This window comes from Herpailurus yagouaroundi, unplaced genomic scaffold (genome assembly GCF_014898765.1).
Source record: "Herpailurus yagouaroundi ecotype Mexico unplaced genomic scaffold, PumYag 165, whole genome shotgun sequence".
Taxonomy (NCBI): Eukaryota; Metazoa; Chordata; class Mammalia; order Carnivora; family Felidae; genus Herpailurus; species Herpailurus yagouaroundi.
This window is the reverse complement of record NW_024412406.1, coordinates 8,019,020-8,027,297: the sequence shown is the minus strand read 5'-3', so window position 1 is coordinate 8,027,297 and position 8,278 is coordinate 8,019,020. Positions and strand designations below refer to the sequence as shown.

The 8,278-nt window shown below is 34.7% G+C and overlaps 1 long non-coding RNA gene across 1 annotated transcript in view; it reads left to right on the top strand.

Annotated features, from left to right (window-relative positions):
* The window catches only part of LOC121038094 (uncharacterized), a 60,170-nt gene extending 55,584 nt beyond the window's left edge, over window positions 1-4,586 (top strand). Inside the window, exon 3 of the long non-coding RNA XR_005794146.1 lies at window positions 2,677-4,586. This is a non-coding gene — a long non-coding RNA (uncharacterized LOC121038094). The remainder of the gene's footprint in view (window positions 1-2,676) is intronic.
* Window positions 4,587-8,278: the final 3,692 nt, after the last annotated feature.

The window sequence follows — 8,278 nt, the reverse complement described above, 5'->3', positions numbered from 1 at the left end:
AATACATTCTAGCTCCACCTACGTTGTTGCACTTGGCGAGATTTCATTCTTTTTGCTGACTGAGCAATATTCCATTGTATATCTATACCACGTCTTCTTTATCCATTCATCAGTCAATGGATATTTGGGCTCTCTCTGTAGTTTGGCTATTGCTGCTAATGCTGCTATAAACATTCAAATCTGTATTCTTGTGGCCTTTGAGTAAATACCCAGTAGTGCAATTGCTGGATTGTAGAGTAGTTTTAGTTTTAGTTTTCTGAGGAACTTCCACACTGTTGTCAGAGTGGCTGCACCTGTTTGCGTTCCCACCAACAGTGGAAGAGGGTTCCTCTTTCTCCACATCTTCGCCAAGATCTGTTGTTTCTTGTGTTGTTTGTTTTAGTCATTCTGACAGGTGTGAGTGGTATCTCATCATAGTTTTGATTTGTATTTCCCTGCTGATGGGTGATTTGTTAGGCATCTCAGATTATTGCATTGCTCAGAGTGTTACAACCTATTGTGGCACCTGAAAGGATTCCTCCTTGTGATAGGAGCAAGCCTGGACTTTACACTAATCTGCTTAACAACATCACTGTGAATTAAAACAAAACAAAATAAAAACCATAAAACACACAAATCCTCAACAGCCCCAGTAAAAGCAAGAGAGTCTGGCATATTTTAAACTACAAATCCTAAAATAAACTGCTACAGGAATCTCTTCTTTAACTTCATGATATTCCAGTGTGAACAAATTTTTGTTTTTGCTGACATTGGTTTAGAAAAAAAATGACCTAATAAACATGTGTAATTATATTGGACAGAGAACTATTATTCTCAACTTTGAAAGCAGGCCTTCATAGGAGTTTCTAAAACAACGAGATTAAAATTGTATAAATGCATAAAAAAACCCCAAAAATATCACGAGTAGGAAAAATTTAAAAAGGAAACGAAGATTTAAGAAGTATAAGTAATCAAAATTAAGGATCATGTCACAGTGCTTTCAGATTTAAAGTTTGCTTATCATTGCATACGAAAGTAGTTTAACTCTTTGAAAAAGGGTTTTTATAAAAGTTTAAATTGTTACGATTATTATTATGATTGCTATTGTAATCATGCTCTATATTATTTATAGCTAAAGAATATCTGATTGTTCAAGAAGTGGAATATTAGTTGGGATTTATTAGCTTTATTTGAAATGCCTTAATTTTTTTTTCCTTCTCTCATCTTTTGTGGGAAATTGATCTCATCATTTTTGCTTTTGGCCCATCCAGAGGAGAGAGGAGGAAAAAGTTTATTCCAATCAGAAAAACTGCAATGAACTGAAGTTAAACCTAGTACACATTTTATTTTTGTAGGCAGGTTTTGCTATTCACTGTTTGGGAAATAAGGAAATAAAAAAATTAGAACAGTGGATTTTTTTCCTCTCCTGAGCCTCTTTATATTTCACAAACAAATCCCACTCAATTGTGAGCTTCTGGAGGAGAGGCGACATACACTATTCCTTTCAGAATTCTAACTATGGTATTGGCTTTGATAGAGACACATCCCGACTTTCAGATGAATCCTGATACACAGACAGCCTCTCTGGGAAGCTGGGGTCCTTTATGTAGAAAGTGGGGGTACAGCTGGTTTTTGGAGCACTTTGATGCCTTATTTGAAGTCAGTAAACAGTATATACAAAGAGTAGTTATAGAAAATATAGAAATGCATACTATATTTTCTAAAAGGTGAATGTTGTATGAATGTGTGTGCATGTGAGTGTGCATGTGTGTGACTGAAACAAACTAAATAAATGCTGGTTAGACCCATGGCTTATAGGCTGTGTTCAAATAAAGAGTTCCTATGGTATTGCTGTTAACTCTTTAGTAAAAGTCCTAAAATGGTTTTAAGTTCCAGCTTAGAGCCTCAATTCAGTAATTGGAATGCATCTAGCCCAGTATATTATTCAACATTTTACTAAATCAAACTGAATACTTATTCTCCTCTCTAAACCACAATAAGCTCTATAACTGGAAGTGTTTTTCTGGAAGAAGTGAGATATTCACCGTCTACTCTCCTTATTCACTTCCTCTGGTTCTCACTGTAGAGTTGAAATGGGAGGAGGCAGAGGAGGTTGGGGATGGAACAGAAGTTTTTATTTTTGGGTGGCTTCTCACTCCCTGAGCCTGGGGTTGGTTGAAGTGACATTTTTTTTTTTCTTTATGAGGGGCTTTGGGGAAATTCAGAGTCCATCTTCAGTAACTGCAACACTCTTTCCTCTAACCCAGTTTTACTCCTGGTTTACCGTGCAATCTCTTTGTGGACCAAGTTTTTTCCATGGTAGGATACAAGGGCAGGGCAAAGACCTGTTACTGTCACCAATGCTCTCCTGCTATTTTCTTAGGGATGACTCAGACATCAGTCTACTCTCCCTGGTCTCACCTAGGTTTAGAGGTGCATATCAGATGCTTTCCACAGTCCTGTGGGTACCGCCTCATAAGGCATAAGGTAAGGTTGTAGTACCCCTCAGCCCTCTCTCTTTTGGAAAGGGGAATAGCATTGTTCATTACACTTCCAAGGTGTGGCTTTACAACTCTCTCTCAACCATAACCTTTCTTTATTTTCTTCATCTGGCCAATGGGTGTGGAGTTGCAAAACTCATAATTGTCCCCATAGTAAATTCTGCATTTCAAACCTTTTATATTTTTTTCTCCACAGATCTTCCATTTTACCATCTGTTACAACTTCATTGCAAAAGGTGTGAAAGAAGAGGGAAATGAAATTGGTAAATATTTTGAAGCCAGACTGAAATATTTGGCCAAGTTTCTAGAACAGTGGAACTATTTTAATCAAAGGAAATCTTACTTATGTGGCCAAAAAAGAAAATAACACGAATTGTACTCTTTGAAGTAGAGTTAGTTGATAAGCTTGGAAGGTGGATCTCCCTCCCTCTCTCTGCAATTCCCTGCTTTGGAAAGCACTGCCCTCTCCAGAAACCATTGGATCTGAAGAGTATGTATTGGAAAACCTCCCCTGAATACCACATGACGAACAACCAGAAGGTTTACACTACGGAAGACTGGAAAATCAGATCTGTGCGGGGAGACAATGAAGACTATGAAAACAATTAGAAAATAAGAAAATGTCTGCAAAAAAAAAAAAGTCATAAGGAAAGAAATTGAAAAAGATTTGAAAGCACGGTATTTCGTTTCTGTTAGTTTGTTAGCCAAGCAAAATTACACACATGACACAGGCTTCTTTCAACTTGATGTGCCGAATGGCCGTGGTTATGTCATTAAACAATGCAATAAAAGGGAAAGAAACATCATGTTTTGCAGATGAAGAAGAAAAATATTTGTTGGCTGGAGACGCTTGCAGAGTGTCTCCGGCAGAGATGCGCCATTGACGTTTGAAAACATGAGCACTCTGACTTGCTTTCTATAATGAAAAATTTACTTACATAACTTTATGCTTTTTGATCACTGTTCCAATAAGGAATTGTGTCCTTGGAGGCATCTAATAATCAAAGAATTACCTCATTCACACGATAGAACAATCACTGGAAAATATAATGGCTAATTGGGATTCTTGAAATTAAACGTGGTGGTGGTATTACTTGTGAAAGGAGACTAAATGGTTCATGATTTTAATTTTAATCCTAAAGAATGACTTTCTAATAGTCATAAATGCCTTTCTTTCAAAGAGGTGATAGATTTCCTGAAAATGTTCAGTCTTAATAAGGATGCCTATTTGGCATGCATGCTTGTCAAGGCATTCAAGTATCTGTGAAGTGGTTGACCCCCAATTTGTAAGTTATTTTGCAGTTTTCCATATCTGTCAGTCTATGACCCCCCTTGACTTTTAAGCTGAAATGTCGATATATCAGAAAAACGGTAACTATCCGGTTGCTAACTTTCTGTGGTCTCAACTTGAACTTTTCCCCACTGTCTCAGCTTACCCATGCACCACCCACCACAGGACAAGTATGCAAGTAAATAGCCTACAAAGGAGATGTAATTTTCTAGTGCTGCATTTCATTTGTCTTCAGGTGACATTGCAGTTCACCTCATGGTCTAAGCTACCAACACGAGACTTATCTCTATTTCCCTCCAACCATCTGACCTACCACATTTCCTGAAGATCTCCAGTGTCCACCCTTACCTATCGCTTGTGATTGACTTCCTTTTTCAGATAAAATTTAAGATCCTCAGCATGGAAAACAAAGTTGTTTGTAACCTGATCCTGGTTAATTGGTAGAGCATCATCTTTCACCACTTTTCCTATGACATGTTATTTTCTAGCAAAAAGAACTTTCAGTTCCACAGACACACACACTGAGAACAAACATATCTGTGTCTTAAAGGCCTCGGTTCTTTTTCTATATAGAAAATATTTATTCTACTTTCAACACTTGATCATATCTTAACCATTTTTCTCTAATGACCTTTTTATCCCAGTTCAATACCTAATAAATCATTACATTGTCACAAATACATAGTAAGTATCTGTTGACCTTCAAATAATGCTACCTCTGAAGCATCATTGTAGAAACAAAATATGATGTACATGTGTAATTTTGAATTTTCTAGGACTTATGTTAATAAAAGGCAAAAAAAGGAGGAGGTGAACCTAATTTTAATGACATATTTTATTAATATTAAATCTTATTTCAAAATATAATCAATATAAAATTATAAATGAGACCTTTAAAAATTTTAATATGGTCTTTAAAATCTGGTGTGTATTTTACATTTACAGCACATCTCGATTTGTTCTAGCTAAATTTAAGTACTCAATAGCCTTAATTAAGTACTCAATAACATGTGGCTAGTGGCTTTTATATCCACAAAGCAGCAACAGTAATTGGTCAACCTTGGTTCACCGGTCAAATCCAGTCCAATATCTGTGTGACTTGGGAGCAAAGATAGATTCTCACATTTTTAAATTGTTGAAAAAGATGAGAAAAAGAATATTTATTGACACCTGAAAATGATATGAAATTCAAATTTCAGACTCCTTAATAAAGATTTATTAGAGCATAGCCATGCTCATTTACTTATAGATTTTCTGTGGCAAATTTCATGCTAAAAATGACAGAGTCAATTACTTTTGAGTGGCTGTATGACCCCAAAAGCTTAAAATATTTACCATCTGGACCTTTACAGAAAAAGTTTGCTGACTTCTGCTTTACAGGGTTCACTCTGCTAGGACCACGATCACATGCTAGTTGTCTTTGTTTGCACTCAACACAGGGCTGACACAGAAAAGAGACTTAATAATTTCAGAATAAAATGTATTTTATAAATCCAATGAAATGAACATTTATTGAACAACTACAGTCCTAAAACACATCCTCTCTACCTATAAATCATACCTTAAAATTTTTCCAGTTCAAAATATGATACCACCAGAACAGAGAAATGATAAAGCAGTCAAAAGCAGAATTCTCAATTCAGATCTGAGTCCAAGCTCCAGTTTTGCCCCATCTATAATCTGGAGTAATTTATTTACCTTCTGTAATCCTTTCATTCAGTATCTGTAAAATAGGGAAAATAATGCTGACCTCACAGGTTTGCAACAATTAAGTGGATGATGCATATAATAACAGTATAGTGACTGAACATGCTAAGTTTTCAATAAATGTTAGTTATTTTTGTACATATATCTGAAGTGTCCTATTCTAATTGACTCCTTTCAATAGCCTTTAGTCACTGCTTTTGAAGAAAGTGATACCTTAATTAATTTGTTTTTCAAAACTGTAAGTATTCATTTAGGAAAGTCTCACCACAACTATAAAAATATTTTGGACACTAAAACATATCGTTAGACTATTGGAGCTAGATGAGTCCTTTAAATGTATATACACACATACTCTGTTTAAATGGAAATGAAGAATATCTTCAAAGGGAAAAGGGGGATTTCTGTATAAAGAACATGAAAGAAATATTACTTAGAAAGCTTTAACCATTTTAGAATCAGAAACACACATGTTTTAGCAATATACTATATAGCTTTACCCTAGACCCGTAAAACATTGAAGTCACAGTGTACAAATTAATAAGTGATGGTAAATTGTTAGAAAATATCATTCTATTTAATATTTTAAAATTCTTCAAATCACATAGCTCCATTTATTTCCCTTGTTGAAATGTTCACGTAGCTGAAAATAACTCTTTGGACAGTTATGTTTAATTTAGGTTTTATGGCTCCTTGGAGTGAAGAGAGGAAGAGAGCTGTAATTTTCTGGACGTAGAGAATCGTTTGCTATGGTAAACTGGATAAATGCTTGGGTTGCCTCATGGGAGTAGCATACAGAAGAGTAGCTGGTTCTATTCTGCTGAGATGCCAGGGTCTCCCTATTCTTTCCAAATCAGTGGCCTTAGAGGGATCATGAATTGCTGAGGTAGAACAATCCTTACTGCTCTTTATCTCTCATCTACTGCCTTTGAAATCAACTGGAGCCGCATACTTGGAAGCAGCACAAAGGGTAAGGCTGGAAATAAAAATATGGCCTAGGATTTGTGATGCTCAAGTGACTCTGATCCATTTCTCCAATAGCGGTAGGACTGAACTAAGCGAGACTTATCACTGACACATCGCAGTTCATAGTGTTCTAATTCATTTTACAGAAGTAATCCTATTCCAGCTCTACCATGACTCTTTTCAATAGAACGTGTGCTTTGGTTTCATTTGAAATAATTCTTCATTAAGTTCATAATACCCGGTGTTATCAAATTATGCAGATACAGAAAGTGCCAGGCCTTCTTTGTGAGCAAAATTAAAATGGTTAAAAACACCTATGATATGTAATGCTCACGTGTCACGTAAAATACACTCCCAACATGCCAAAATTTTCTCTTCCTTCATTTAAGCAGTTTCTGGAATTCTACACCTGTCTTTCTGACTAAATAAATATGGGGATAAACAAAACCATTTGCTTCCTTATTCTGCATACAACAAAATACACTTATTCTTTCTTATGTGTAGGATTGATATTTTAAAGCTAATGCTCTGCTTAGCACCTGTTCAATTTTATGGATGCCCTGTACATCTAAGGTACTGTAAACCTTATAGAAATCATGCCCTGTGTCTACCTAATTGGCTTAATATCAGTATATATTATTTTGTTTTGTATTTAGAGGCTCTTCATCATCAATTATGAGGATTTTGATTTTACTCTTTCACCTAAAATAAAAAATAAAAAAGGAAACTAAAATGTGTTGCATGCATTGGAACCATACATAAGGGAGTGAGAGAATAATTATCACTGTATAATATTTTACAATGGAACGTTTCAGATTGTTACTGAAATTAAAGTGTTGATTTTACTTTTTTCTTTTTAATTTGTAACACTATGTTCCACTTTTATAAATTTACTTTATGCATCAAAAATAGATGGAATTGTTTGAAATATTTATTACCATGAATTGGTCACAAACAACACTATGAAATAATTATATTGCCCTTAGCTTCCTTGGATTTAGTGATTTTTCTCCTACAAAAAAAAAAAACAAACCAATATTCACATGGTTTTAAATGAGAGAAACCAGCCATTTACTGAAGAGAGAAATAAGATAAAGGGTCCAAAATTAAACTTCATGTTACTGACAAACACATAATTGGTATTATATTTTTGTCAATAATTTTAGTTAAAAAATATTCTGTAGTTTATTTTAAAACTGTTACTGTGTAAATAATATTTTATTTAAGTGTATAATTATACATCAGTTTCAATTCAAAATAACATAATCTTTTGGATTCTTTAGAGTCTAGTTACACACTGAGTAAGCAGTCTCTTGTTTTAAGTCAAACTTCTATCACTAATCATGGAGGAACAAAGATGTGTCCAAATTTTGAAGGAACATGGGTGTCCCAAAGCTCAGATAATGAATTTTAGCTCTCTCTGGAGAAAAGCCTTTCCTGTATGTAGCCTGGCAATATTCCAAGATTTCTTTTTAAAAGTAACTCCATATGTGTACTGAAAATAAGCTAGTGATGTTTTAAATCAACTGGAAAGAGAGGCTGTTCTTTTCAATATTTTTTTCCTGAGCATAACTTTGAAGTGCAGCATTTGGGGATTATGAAGGTTTGGGTTACCTGCTGAATGAAGGCATGGAAAATTATTTGAAAGTACCCTTTTTTTGAAAGTGTACTTTAAACTTATGAAATATCACCTGTGGTTAAGAGAAGGTATGCAATTCAAAGCATTTTTTTTTAACCTAAAGACAAAGAGTTAATTTTAAATTGTGATTATATTTTCCAAGTTTTCTATGGCTACAAGATCATAATCAAAAGTTTGTGGTTCACTTCTTTTTAAAGG